Below are 14,997 nucleotides of genomic sequence, written 5' to 3'. Positions count from 1 at the left end.
CAACTGATTTTTAAATTTTTTTTTTGAATTTTTATTTTAAGTGGCTTTTCATCTAATGTGGGGCTTGAATTCACAACTCTGAGATCAAGAGTCACATGCCCAGGACGCATGGGTGGCTTAGAAGTTGAGCATCTGCCTTCAGTTCAGGCATGATCATGATCCTGGGGTCCTGGAATCAAGTCCTGCATTGGGCTCCTTACAGGGAGCCTGCTTCTCCCTCTGCCTGTGTCTCTGCCTCTCTCTGTGTGTCTCTCATAAGTAAATTAAAAAAAAAAAATGACTGTGGAAAAAGTAGATGTCCATATACAAAAAAAAAAGTTAATTTTGATCTATACCACCCACCATACTTATAAATTAACTTGAAATGGACCATTTACCATTTAGTTTATGTTAACCATGCCTTTTTATGTTTTATTATTTTATTTCCAGTATAGCTATTAATATATTAGTTCCAGTAAATTAGTTTCAGGTATATAAAACAGTGATTCAAGCATTCCATACATGACCTATTGCTCATCATGACAAGCAAGTTCCTTAATCTCCAACACCTATATTTAACCCATCCTCCTCACCCGTCTCCCCTCTGATAACCATCAGTGTGTTCCCTATAGTTAACAGTCTATTTCTTGCTTTATTTTTTTTCACTTTGCTCAAATGAATTTTGTTTCTTAAATTCCACATATGAGTGAAATCATACGGTGTTGGTCTTTCTCCGACTCACTTTGCTTAGCAGTATATTCTGTAGCTCCATCCATATTGTTGCACATGGCAAGATTTCATTCTTTTTTATGGCTGATTTTTTTATATATATCACATCTTCTTTATCCATTAATCCATCAATGGACACTTGGGCTGCTTCCAACTTGGAAGCTATTGTAAATAATTAACTATGCCTCTTTTAAAAAAAAAAAAAAAAAGACAGGACAGGACAGGCAGGAAGAGACAGTGACTTGGCTCACTACTCATTGCGTTGATTCAGACAAACAGTACAAGCCCAATGTGTAACAACTTGTAATAATTAATGGTAGAACAACTGGTTAAGAACTTTCAAACGTGGGCAGCCCAGGTGGCTCAGTGGTTTAGCGCCGCCTTCAGCCCAGGGCGTGATCCTGGAGACCCGGGATGGAGTCTCATGTCGGGCTCCCTGCATGAAGCCTGATTCTCCCTCTGCCTGTGTCTCTGCCCCTCTCTCTCTGTGTCTCTCATGAATAAATAAATAAATAAAATCTTAAAAAAAAAAAAAGAACTTTCAAACGTGTTAATTTATTATTCAAGAAAATAAAAATTCACTTCTCTCACTTATTTTTTGCTTACTGTATAAATCCTCAGGGAAACAGTATCAACCTTGGTTTCCCTTTACTACAAGAAAAAGAAACCAACACCTGAGGGAAGGAAACACACCAAAAATATTTAAAATGCTATACAAAATCAACTGACAGATCATATACTGCCAACACCCTTGTCCACAACGTGGGGGATAACCAGGTAATATTCTAATATAACATATCCAGTCTATTAGTCAATGGTCTTCATTAAGAAGTGGGGAAATTTTTAAGGAGAAATGAATTTTTTCTGGCACACATCATTACAATCTTAATTAAATCAGTTGTTTCTGGCTGGCCACAATCAAAAATCACCCTGAGAAGTGAAACAGTTATGGGTTTATATAAGAGCATGAAATGTGGTTTTTCTTCCCACCTGAACGGTTACTGTACATGTCAATGCTGCATACCAGGCCCTACACGGTAAAGTGCTAAGAAAAAGGAAAAGTTTAAATAGTAAGTCATTCTCAAGTTTTAGAAGAGGTTGAGTTAATAGTTAAGTCAATCTCGTGCTACTTTTACTACTAGGTAACAAAAATATCTTTCTTAAGAACAGCCAACTACAGGATTACCTCATGCTGGGTGAAGGACAATGCTAAATGATTTGAGCTGCCCCAATCAATCTGTCTAGGTAGGGGTAGAAAGAAGACCCCTCTTTGGTATTACAAAATACCAAAGACCCTTGAACAATTGGTATTGTTGGTATTACAGCTGACCCTTGAACAATGTGTAGTTAGGGGCACTGACACCCCATAAAGTCAAAAATCCACCTACAAATTTTGACTCCCGAAAACTTTAGCCTACCAGAAGCCTTACCAATGATATAAACAATTGATTAACATATATTTTGTATATGTATTATATATTATAGTCTTAAAGTATGCTAGAGAAAAAAATGTTATCGGGATAATCATACGGAAAAATGTTATCGGGATAATCATACGGAAAAATGCATTTATACTAATCTTTTATCATTAGTAAGATCCAGAATGGTTTTCTTATATATCTTGATTTTCTTCCTTCTACTTCCCATCACAATGCTTTTTGTTTCATTTTACTTTTCCACTTGCCCTAGTTTTAACATTGAAATTAAAAAAAAAAAAAGATTCTAATGCTGAAAACAAAAGATATACATTTCTCTAGACCACAATGCATACTGCTTTGGAAATTTTGTCTTTAATCTCAGGAAGAAATTTCAGAACTCACACATTTATCTTAATACATCAGTCCACAAATGACAAAGTCAAGAAAAACACTTATGCACTTATTTTGATTAGGAAAAATTCTCACATATTAACAATAAGAAAACAAACCACACACAACCCTCCATCTCTGATGACAAAACTAGAGGGAGACCTTAATGGTGGCAGCTCATAAATCCTAGCCCCAGATCACAAATACAGCTGCAAGAAAACTCTCCCAAGAAAAATATATGGCATTAGAAAAACCACAAGGGAGATTAGTGAGAAACTAAGAGTATATCTATCATTCAACAACTTTTCAAAGAGTATTTTTCACAGTTTATTTACCTTAAATTGTTCCAAAGTAATTAGGTACCCCAAGGATGAAGCCCTGGAAAAGAGAGGCCCATCTCTTATGTCTCTAGAATCCCAACAGGGTTTGGGATGTATGGAATGCACATAAAACATTTACTGAAGGAAGAGAGCTCATCTAGAAGAAGCCAGTGACCACTTCATCCCATTAACTGTTGAGCAGTACCAGTGAGGTGACACTGCTTCGCATAAATTTCAGTTACTCTATATAAATGACAATCATACGAGGGAAGGATTTTCAAAACCAAAAGAATCAATACATCTGCCCCAAAATTTACTTTCTGCAAAATTAGAAAACTAAAAACTGACATGTCAAAGTACATGAGTTAGTGGTTAGAGAAAGAAAAATTAGAAATGATTTCATTAGGGACTCCTGGGTGATACAGTTGGTTAAGCAGCTGATTTGGTTTCAGCTCAGGTGGTAATCCTCAGGGTCATGGGATGGAGCCCATTGGGCTCTGCACAGTCTCTCTCCCTCTCCCCCTGTCCCTCCCACTCATGCTCTCTCTTTTCTCTAAAATAAGTATTTTTTAAATGAATTTTGTTACATTCCTTTACCACAAACTATTTCCAAGAAACAGATTTCCATGATTTTAATTTGAAAGACTAAAGTTATAATTTTCGAGGTAGCTGCCGGTAGGTATGGTCCCCAAGTAAAGAAGTCTGACCATTTCATACTAAACTGTTCTTGGCGAAAGGCTTCTATCATCTGCTAAAATCTGTGAACATGAGCCCACTCCATTTAAGATTTTTCAATCTAATGTACCCACTGGGATCTACAGTAGACTCATAACCATATGCACATCATAATTTTACCAAAGTGAGACATTACTGCAAAGCAGAAACCTGAAGTCTTATTCTTTGTACTTATTACATATTTACATGCAGGTCTACCTAAACTAGTCACTCCACTAGAGTCCAGGTAATTTGTGATTTTTAGAATCTACTTTTTAACACTTCTAAGCAAAAGGGAATTTTAAGCACTCCAGCACTTCTTTCTTCACACATATCATAGCTTCCCAGAATTAGAAGCATCCCCCAACTGCATTCTGAGTCAACCACAGAAACTGACAGTCAAAGGTGGCTAAAAATTCAGTGAGGGACAGATAACAAGCCAACAGCAAGTCAGATTCTGTAGCCCAAGGCTCCTGATTCTCAGACTATTTCTCCAATAAAGTATTTATATGGCCTAAACAATACAAGAGCAAACATTGACATCCTAATCTTTGCTGAATAAATTCACAATGAAATTAAATTAGCCTTTTCTTCTTAGTTATAGGGATTAAAATACCTCCATAAAGGAGTTGAAAGCCATGGCCATAAAAGAATGTGAAAACCTCTTCCTCCTCTTTGGGCTGCCAACACGTGATATCCAGAAGGAATAATTGCACCATCCTAAATGAAGATCCCCATAATTTTTGAAAGAGGAACCTAAGGACCAATTCTTACATTAATAACCACAATTCATCCTCAGTTATCTACATACCAACACAATATTCCAGATAGTCTAAACCCACAAAGGAAATGTGAAGAGGCCTCACTACTGTAAAAGTGTTGGGTATACTTTCTGGTTGTGTCTCAGTCTGCATCTCTGCCCTTGCCTCTCACCTGTTGTCAAGGAAGGAAGATGTGCTAGGTTGTCACATCTGAGAACAGTCAAGGACCACACCTCGGGAGCATAAGAGAAAAGAATGCTTTGTCTCAGCCTGTTTATCAACAATTGTATTTCTACGTCCAAGAGCCGACTTTCAGAAGGAATGCGGAAGTAGGCAGGAAAACAGAGTTTATTCTAAAAATGACTAAAAACAGTCCTGCTAAAACTGTTTCTGCTAAAAACAGTTCACCTGTGCTGTAGAAGTATCTTAAGAAGTATTTTAACCTGGAATACTGCAACTTTGGTAAGAAATAAAGAAAATAGCTTGCTTTAAAAAAGAGAGAAAAAGAAGTGTTTCCACCAAAATTTTACAAAAGTAATATGGAAGTTGGAGCAAGTAGAAGAGCCCAAAATTAAAATCTTAGGATCCCAAAATCAGTTCTAAGTGCTATTTTTTACAACATTATCATTATCCCTGCTTTGTGCCTTGACTCACCAACACAAAATATGGAATAATTGTGCCAAGGAGTTATAATCCTAAGTTTACTTCAAATACAGCTTTTAGTTCATTTGTGGTCACTTTTCCAGGCGTCAATATAAATCACATTTTTAGATCTTCACTAAGGTTATACAACTGATTGGTAATAAAACTGCTTTTGCATCAATGGAAGTTCCATTTTAATATTTCACAATGAAAAGTTCAGGTAATGTCTACTGTTCCTTGATTTGAGCACCTGAAGAATTCACTCACGTAGAAGCACAGTCACCTCTTCTAGAGATGAAAAGCCCCAAAGAACTTCGTACAGGCAGTTCTTGACTTACAACTCCTAAGCCTGAAAAACACTTGCATTAACAAAAACTTTCTGTCTTCCCCAACTGCTACCGCAAAATAAGTGCCCAGTAACCACCATCATGAAAAAAATCTTATCTTTTTATTGCTTTTGGTCTATTACCCCACAGTTTGCTCCCAAAATTCTGTAAAATTTTTCTTTTTGCTTTTCATGCACCAAGTCAAATTTTATCTAATTGAAAGTTTTCTCAGTTACAAGTGTCCTTATCAAAATATAGGTCATTCTAACAAGTGGAATCAGCCATTTCTGACTTCATCTGACTACGCTTCTCACACATAGCTAACATCAGACTCACTAATGCAAAGGAAAGTCAGATTTTCAGGAGTGGATCAAGGAAGACATCTTAAAAAATCAATAAGGCTGTTAAGACAGGGGTACCCACTGGAGTCAAGGAGCACCAAGGGGAAGACAGAAGAGTTCCCAAACACATAAAAATGTGTATTCTTATACCAGATAGAGAAGATGGGAGTTTAGCTTGTAAGAAGAACCAATGAACTCTTCAAGCAAGTAACCTGATTCAATTTGCATATTGTCAAAACTGCATTGGAAGGCATTTGGAGGATAAGTCAAAGAATGGTGAGATTAGAGGCCAGATAGGAAGCTACTGTTGTAATAGAGCCAAGAAAAGGTGGGCCTAACCAGTGCAGTGTCAGAAACGGTGCAAGGTGGGAAATGGAGAGAAACATAAATCTACAGGATGTACAAATATGAGGAGTGAGGGGAGAGAAGAAGGACTTCCAGGTTTCTGGCACGAGCAGATTTATGGCTTGGATGTTCGGCAGATGGTACACACAGATTAACTAAGGGAGGAAATCAAAGGGGAAGAGCAAATTTAAGCCAACTACTACAGAGCTCAGTGTTGAGTTTGAATTGCTTATGGATAATCCAGGCAGGAAAAAAAAAATGTGATATACACCTGGGCTTATCAATCCAGAAGCTGAGAAGAAAGGTCTGGGTTGGACATTTAAACACAAGGTGCCTGCAGGTAAAAGAACTGAATCAACTAGAATGTAACTTGGGATGCCTGGGTGGCTCAGTAATTGACCATCTGCCTTGGGCTCAGGGGGTGATCCCGAGATCCTGGGATCAAGTCCCACATCGGGCTCCTTGTAGGGAGCCTGCTTCTCCCTCTGCCTGTGTCTCTGCCTCTGTGTGTGTGTGTGTGTGTCTCCTAAATAAATAAATAAAATCTTAAAAAACAAAAAAAACGAGAATGCAACTTTCTCCTTGGCAGAGACTTTTATCATTTTGTTTGCTACATGCACCTAAAGTTACATCTACCCACAGAAGCATATGATCAAGAAATATTTAGTGATTGGATGCCATGGGAAAATGAGGAGCATGAGAGAGGAGTAAACCTTACAGAATAGTGTTTTTTATTTTTTTGAGAAATTCATTGGGAAACCATCATTTCTAACAGTTGCTAAGAAAGTTAAGATTTCCAAACCCAAAAAGGCAACTTACAAATTATCTTTTCTAAGAAAAAATAACTGGCTAGCAATTTGGGAACTGATCTATAATCTATGTCTGGGATCATTAGTTGTACAACTCCCAACAGTGTTCTCACTATAAATACAAGATCTAAGTTTTATTCAAAGTTCTTTTGAGTATTTTAGAATATTATAAGTTCCACTTGCATTGAGAATGACCATCTACTTCCAGGTACATAGAAATGACAGAAAGTGGGAGATTTTTGTTTCTGCTTTATACAAATTAGCATAAATACCTCCACCTCTGGCCCTTCCACAAAGATGGCGCCGAAGGCGAAGAAGGAAGCCCCTGCCCCTCCCAAAGCCGAAGCCAAAGCAAAGGCTTTGAAAGGTAAGAAAGCAGAACTGAAAGGCATGCACAGTCACAAAAAAAAGATCCGCACGTCACCTACATTCCGACGACCCAAGACCCTGCGTCTCCGAAAGCAGTCCAAATATCCTCGAAAGAGCGCCCCCAGGAGAAATAAGCTTGATCACTATGCCATCATCAAGTTCCCCTTAACTACTGAGTCAGCCATGAAAAAAATAGAAGACAACAACACACTTGTGTTCATTGTGGATATCAAGGCCAATAAGCACCAGATCAAACAGGCTGTGAAGAAGCTCTATGACATTGACGTGGCCCAGGTCAACACCTTGATCAGGCCTGATGGAGAGAAAAAAGCATATATGTTCGACTGATTCCTGACTATGATGCTTTGGATGTTGCCAACAAAACTGGGATCATCTAAACTGAGTCCAGCCTATAAATCTAAATATAAATTTTTTCACAAAAAAAAAAAAAAAAAAAAAAAAACCTCCACCTCTGGAAAGAAACGGGACTTTCCTATAACAAGAGTTCCCAGAACAAGAGGTTACAACTGGGTTTGTAAACACAATACAACCATTTCTAAAAAATATACCTGTCTTTGAGGTCCATGGCCAAAAAATGGCAGTTTCTGGAAACAATGGACATCCATTAGGATTTTAATAGAATAACTGGGCCAGGTGATTGCCAATAAATTACAGCTGAGGTAAAAATGTGATAAAGGCCAAAGCCTTTATCTGTAAAACTAAGAATCCAAGAGAATTGATAAATAACAGAGCACTGTATCCAACAGTTATGGAAGCCTTCAGTAGGATACAGCATTATTCTCAAAAGTTTCTTAGAAAAGCAAAGAGGAGGTCAAGAAAAATGGCATGGTGGGAAGAAAACAATTTTAAAGAACCTTAGTGCACATATCTCAAGGTATTCATTCTCTAAGAGATGCTCAACCATGTTTCCTTCTGAACCGCACTTAAGCCAGCAGTCTCGGCCTCCCAGAGTTCTGCCCAAGGCCATGATGGCTCCACCAACTCTACCAACTCCAATCTATCAGGGGCAGAGTTATCAGGGTATTTATATCCTTTCTGTGATGTCAGAGTCTCTTATATAACATTTGCATACAAAGGATGCTCAGTAAATGTTTGCTGACTGAGCAAATATGTGGAGAATGAATTAATTGGACCACTTAAAAAGGGAATAAAATTAAACTGTTTTCTAAGTCAAAGTATCTTAGATAGAGGGCATGTGGGACAATAATTTACAGGGCAAAGACTGCTTTTCATGCTTGGATACTAAAAATAGTTTGCGCTTTATGGTTAAAAAAAAAAAAAAAAAGTAGAGCCCCACACAAATATTTGCACGTACCAGAGTGCTCAGTAAATTCCACTTCAGACCGACCTAGCTTCCTCCCTGTCTCTGCTGCTTGGCAGGTTGTTTTCAGATGATCATGGAAAGGCAAAACATTGCAGTGTCCCTGGGCCAGTTCTTCCTAGCTGCACTAGCCATGCTGCAGCTGTATTGACAGCCTAGGATACTGGGAAGACAGACTGCTGAGAGGTTCTGTGGGAAAACAGGAGACAGCATCCACCAGGAAAGCAGAGAACTCTTAGAATAAGTTTTTGCCTTGTGTGGTATGTGTCGATCAGTACCTCATTTCTCATTCATATCCTCAAAGAGGGAAAGCAAAGGTCATCTTGTATTGGCTTTTTTTTTTTTTTTTTAATGACAGTCACAGAGAGAGAGAGAGAGAGAGAGAGAGAGAGAGAGGCAGAGACACAGGCAGAGGGAGAAGCAGGCTCCATGCAGGGAGCCCGACGTGGGATTCGATCCCGGGTCTCCAGGATCGCGCCCTGGGCCAAAGGCAGGCGCCCAGCCGCTGCGCCACCCAGGGATCCCGGCTTTTTTTTTTTCTGTAAGCAATTAACATTGGAATGCAACAATAGCATATGATTAGCAACATCATCAATAAAAAAATAACATTTATGCCAAACTTCACTCGGCCTTGATTATTAAGCACGTTCTTCTATTTGCCAGGCAATGTGCAACCAACACAACAAACACATGAGGATGGGGAAAATGTATATACTTTCCTTCAGGAGAGCCTGGATTCTAGCAGAAGGGGCAGATGTGAAAGAATGATACAGGAAAAAAAAATGTGTAAATTGTGCTAAGTATTAGCAATAAAAAGGATGGTCGTAAAGGACAGAGGACTAAAGGCAGAGCCTGAGGTGAACAATACCAGGAAAGAGCCCCAGCCCCTCTGAGCAGATGACATTTCAGCTCAGGCCCACAGGACAAGAAGGAGCCCATGAAGCAAAGAGCAGAGGGAACAGCACTTCAGGTGGGGGGAACAACACGTGTAAGGTTACCACAGCGGGAAAGAATGTGATGCTTTGGAGGAAATGACGGAAGGTCGGAGCGCAGGAGCCAGTGAGTACAGAGGGTAACCAAAGGTGGACTGTAGAAACAGAGCAGCATAACCAAGCACTGTAGCTCACAGGAGTCTGAATTTTAATTTGAATACACTGAGGAGCCATTAAGAGGACTTACATCTAGGAATAGTATAGTCATGTATATTTTTAAAGGATCGCTCTGGCTATGGTACAGAGAATACACTGAAAGGGTTCGAGAATGAAAAGGGGAAACCTGAGAAATACATCTCAGTCTTTCAAGAAAGGCACAGGAGAGTTTCAAGAGTTCTACTTCCCTAACGTGTGACACAAGCCTAGGCCTCTCCCCATGTTACAGAGCAATGTCCTCAGGGAGATTGGCTTTACGTGAGGAGGAGGGCTATATACAGCCAACTCCAAAACAGGGTACAAAATGAAAAAGGTCAATAGTGAATTATAAATAGAGTGACCATACAACCCAGTTTTCCAGGAAGTCCTAATTCATGCTTATTATTCCAAGGTAATTATTAATAGTGCCCTCTTTCACTCTCAGAAATGTCCTACATTAGGTGATAAACTCTTGGGTCAGTTATTAAACAAAAGATCATGGGAGTTTTAAGGAAAATACATTTAAATTGGAAGGAAAAGATCATAAAAGCTTCAAAAAAGAAGTAGATCTGAAGTAGTTGCTGAAAGACAAACGTGACAGTTGAAGAAGGCGATTCCAAACCAGGGGACCGGTGTCAGCACAGGGTGGCGAAATCATGAAGTGCATGCAGGTAACAGCAGCCACAGATTCAGCCTGGTGTTCCTGGAGAGGAGGAATAGGGGATGTGGCCAGAAAGGTGACCAGGACCTAACACTTCCTCCTGCACTAATGGGCTTATGTTTCATTTAGTTGCCTCTGGATGGCCTCTGAAATTCCTTTAATAAGAAGAGAGTACAATGTCAGTAAGTGAAACCCTGCTGAGCTACTCTAAGAACCCAGATAAGACGAGGAGTATAAAGGAAAAACAGGCACCATGGTCAAGGGAGCAGGGAAGCAGATGGAAAGGGCACTTGTAACTTTGAAAGCAAACCAAAGTGTTTTCCTGTACAACTCTGGCTGGGTCAGGAAGCAAGCTCAAAATGCTATCTAGAAGGAGAGAGTGAAATGAAGACCAAAGAGCTGAGAGTGTGACCTGAAGGTAGGCTCAAAGGCAGGAAAGGAAGGAAAAAGAGGGTCTGTCTCATTTGGAAGACGAAGTGGGGAAAAGGAGGGTCAGAGTCACCACCGGGGAAAGGATGTCTCAGGTCCACATCCTTCTCTTTCAATATCCCACCTCCCATAGGTGCATCTCTTCACCTAACCTGTAGAACCAGGAGGGAAGTGTGCAAATACTCTGTACACAGTTGGCACAGAGGACACAACCACAGCTCTCCCTGCCTCTGTCCATTCTCCCCACCCCCCTGCTCTGTTCACGGGACAAATACAGATTTAGAGTCTTTATATGCAGAGAGAAGATGCAGGTGATGATCAACTATGCAAGTGGGCTGCTGAGCTTTCTTTTTTTGTTATGTCACCTTTTAATTAGAAAATATTTATTTTTAAAAGTTTGACACCTGTCTTCTCTATGTTGTACAGGACGTCTCTAGGATGAACTCTACTGGTAGAACTGAACCTTTGTACCAGGGCTACTTCACTTTCAAAAAGTACCATCAGACCTTCCAGCAATCTGTGCTGGGCTTTTATTCAGCTTTCTATTTGACTTAAGAGGCAGGGGTTTTTTGCATCATTCTCATCACTTCTTAGGGAAACTGGATTAAAAAAACTGCATTTTTTTAAATCAAAAGTCATTACTGACAGTCTTATTCATACAGTGTGATCATTTCATTAGTTACTGTGCAATAATAGATCACTTTGCAACCCTTTCCAAGGGAACACCATTTCTGGTCTCAGAGTGATGCATTAAAAATGAAGGCTACCTACTGTTGACACACCTCAGGCAACGGTTAAATCGTAAGTGTAGGTTTTGCTACTTAAAAATTCTTCTGAGGGCTTTCATTCTGTTTGGTTTTAGGAAGGAAAATATTTCCCTTTGAATCTGTGGAGCCCAAACCAGTAATTCAAGTATAACATTTTATTAAAGTGAAGCTTTTTGGTAAGGAAAAAACCATTAATGGTCTTTTAGCCCCCACCAACAATACATAGCCAGTATTTTCAGATTTCATTCACATCTGCCCCCCAATACTTCCACCAAATACCACCAATTTTTGTAACATGGAGGATTCACAAAACTTACAAACCTTGAGCTTGACACCACTGTGGTGCTGAAAGAAGAAAGTAATAAGTAGAATGAAGACACTTCTGATTACTGTAGGCATAAAAAGCTATGTTGAGAGATTTGGTAGATTTGAGGAGAAAAGAATTCAACATAATTGTTCTACCAAAGCTATATTCTAATAAACTCCGACCAAAAAGCAACCATTTTGAAACATTATTTTTGTAATATAATGCCTATTTCATTTAAAAGAAAGATTTATTTTTGCCAGTTTTGGGGAAAAAACTCAACTAGTAAATATACAGAATGTGAATATGGTCCTAATATTGATAAAAATTATTTTTACACATGATTTGATTTAAATTTTTATTTAATATGGTCCTAATATTGTTAAAAATTATTTTTACACAAGATGTGATTTAAAATTTTTTTAGATTTTACAAGTTTTGCAAACATACTATTCCTTCTCCCTTCTCTAAAAAATAAAAAATAGTACCATTCAGTTCATTTAAAAGTATGACTCTTGCAGCAATTGTACTAGCATCACCTAAGGAAGTTGGTGCCACAATCTGGCCCCCATCCAAGGGAAGAAGGCATGCTTGGGAATCTGCCTGTTAACAAAAGCCTGGAGTTGCTCCGACACAAGTGGTCTAAAGACCACCCTCTGAGAAACATTATTCTGTATATTCCCTATCTAGAAAACACAGCTAATTGCCTCTCAATCTAATTATAGCCAATCTCAGCCACTCAGAGCCATCACCAGCATTTAGGACCTGTCCAGGTTTGCATTACATGATTTCAAGACACATGACACAAATATTTCCTGTGCAAATGCAGGTGCAGAAATCACGAAGTGAACCACTCCAATGGCATCTGTGGAGGCAGACACGAGGGAGAAGTGGTAGCTTCCGAAGAGCTGTGATCAGTGAATTCAGGTAGTATTTCAGCAGGACACAAAGCAGGGCTCCTAAAAGACACCAGGTGGGTCCTGACCGGATTTGCCTGTGTTTGTGAGCCATTTTAAATTCTGCTCCGTGTGTGTACTAGTGTGAGGATGCACACATACACCTACGTGTGAAAAGACCCAGGGTTCTTGCAAGAACTTTGTTAAATCTGCTGGGCATTAAATTATCAATGCTTGCATCAATAGACCACGCTCTAGGATTCATCTGGAATACCAAAATAGCTTATTTAAAACATCATTATGACCCAGCAGTAACTCAAGTGCAGTTGGGTTCCTGTGGTAAAGCAGGTCTAATGGGACTGAGGGGTGCATGTGTCATCAAGGCCCCTCAGCCTGAGTCTCAGGGTCTCTCTAAAAGCAAGTATCTGTCCTACTCAAACACAGCACAAAATCTAGCATGGTTTTTGGGCAGCCCAGGTGGCTTAGCAGTTTAGCGCCACCTTCAGTCCAGGGAGTGACCCTGGAGAACCAGGATCGAGTACCGCGTCGGGCTCCTTGCAAGGAGCCTGCTTCTCCCTCTGCCTGTGTCTCTGCCTCTCTCTTTCTCTCTCTATGCCTATCATGAATAAATAAATAAATCTTTAAAAATATATTTTTTTATTTACTCATGAGAGACACACACAGATCCCGGGTCTCCAGGATCGCACCCTGTGCCAAAGGCAGGCGCCAAACCGCTGAGCCACCCAGGGATCCCAATAAACAAAATCTTAAAAAAAAATCTAGCATGGTTTTGTCTCAGACAGTATTCACTAAAAATGTTCCAGGGAAAGCTAAAAAAGAATGGTAATATTTTATCTATCCTCATATTTAATTAAAAAAAGAGCTAATAGTACTTCCAAGAGGGAGGCCATTCCTTGTTCAGCACAAGATTTCTCTGCACAAAGCTATTTTCAGAATAGGCAATAAAACAATTCAACATGTCAACACTTAAGAAAGCCACCGTTTCATATATGCTACAGATGCATTAGCTAACAACTCTGAAGATAGGGTACAAATGCCACGGCTGGAGGCAGCCGTCAGAGAACCAGGAACATCATCCACTGCCAAAGTCCAATCAAATCCACTGTCTTCCTCTTCCCTCTCTGTGCCTGGAGGCCCCAATTGCCCTCAAAACAGAATTGAATCACAGAAATAGGTTTATAGGAAGAAAAGTTATATGCAAAGACCCTGAATATAATATCTCCAAGTTCAAGAGATCAGATCATGGTTTTCTTCTGCATAGTAACTGTATGAACAGCAGAGGAAAGAGGACAATGTCCTACAAAAAACTAATGGAGAATACAAGATGTTAACACACTTAAAATAAGAACCTTACACATACACATTTAATAAGAACCTTACAAAGGTGAGCCATGCATGGGCAGATGGCTTGGTTTCCAGCCCAGTGAGTGCACATTTGGCTCTCTGGGCAGAAGGAGACAGTCCGCTCTGCCTATGAGTATATACTTAATCTTCAAATGCACCCTTTTGGCTTTTCTTCCTTGGAAAAAGAATTACAAATCAGGCATCAAGGCATCCGACATTTCTCAAGCAACATTTACCACAGAGAATTGTCTGTGCCTGCCTTAAAGCCCACCCACAATTTCATTTTCAATTAGCAGCTCCTCGAAAGGCAGTAATGAAAGCAGTTGCTAAAGAGCATTCAGATGTCACTGAAAGACTGCAAACCCAAACTGTAAATAGCACATTGTGAGTCGCCTGTCACCACCATCAACTCCCACGGGAATCTCGCAACACGTGGCTATCACAACCATCTGCTCAACTCCCCACCACCACCACTGCAAACCACACAGCCACCCACTCGCTCCCACCTCCCACTCATTACCTGTCATGTGCAGGCTTGTGTGGAGATGGGAGTGCTGTGGGCAGAAATTAGAATGCAGAACACATGGGGGCTTGTTTCACGTTTTGCAGCTAAGATCTGGCCACATGCAGATAACATGGATCATCAAAACATAGGAAGACTTAAAATTAAATTAACACAAAATGCAGTTTTAAATAAAGAAAGAGAGTTCTGTCAACCCCCATCAACTATCAAAAGTGTAGTGTGAAGGGAAAATACACTCCCTCAGGCCTCAATCACCCATAGTGCAGGAACTGACAGCAGACAGAGTTGAGCAGCTTTTCTCTCACTTTGCCCTTCTTACTCCTCTAACAATATACAGGATTTAAATGGCCCTTAATAAAGTTCTGCACACACATACCTTTGACATATTCTTGGGATTTTGTGAATGTCACTGTTATTTATTTTTTTCTTTAATGGAGCAA

General features: G+C 39.6%; 1 protein-coding gene and 1 pseudogene across 9 annotated transcripts in view; one reads left to right on the top strand and one right to left on the bottom strand.

Moving 5' to 3' along the window:
* AUTS2 (activator of transcription and developmental regulator AUTS2) overlaps positions 1–14,997 on the bottom strand; it is a 1,127,680-nt gene that overhangs the window by 821,693 nt on the left and 290,990 nt on the right. The window lies entirely within an intron of this gene.
* LOC144318203 (large ribosomal subunit protein uL23 pseudogene) lies at positions 7,072–7,547 on the top strand (annotated as a pseudogene).

The sequence above is a fragment of the Canis aureus genome, chromosome 8, assembly GCF_053574225.1.
Source record: "Canis aureus isolate CA01 chromosome 8, VMU_Caureus_v.1.0, whole genome shotgun sequence".
In the NCBI taxonomy this organism is placed as follows: Eukaryota; Metazoa; Chordata; class Mammalia; order Carnivora; family Canidae; genus Canis; species Canis aureus.
The sequence above is the reverse complement of the archived record's forward strand: the minus strand, read 5'-3'. Positions and strand labels throughout refer to the sequence as shown.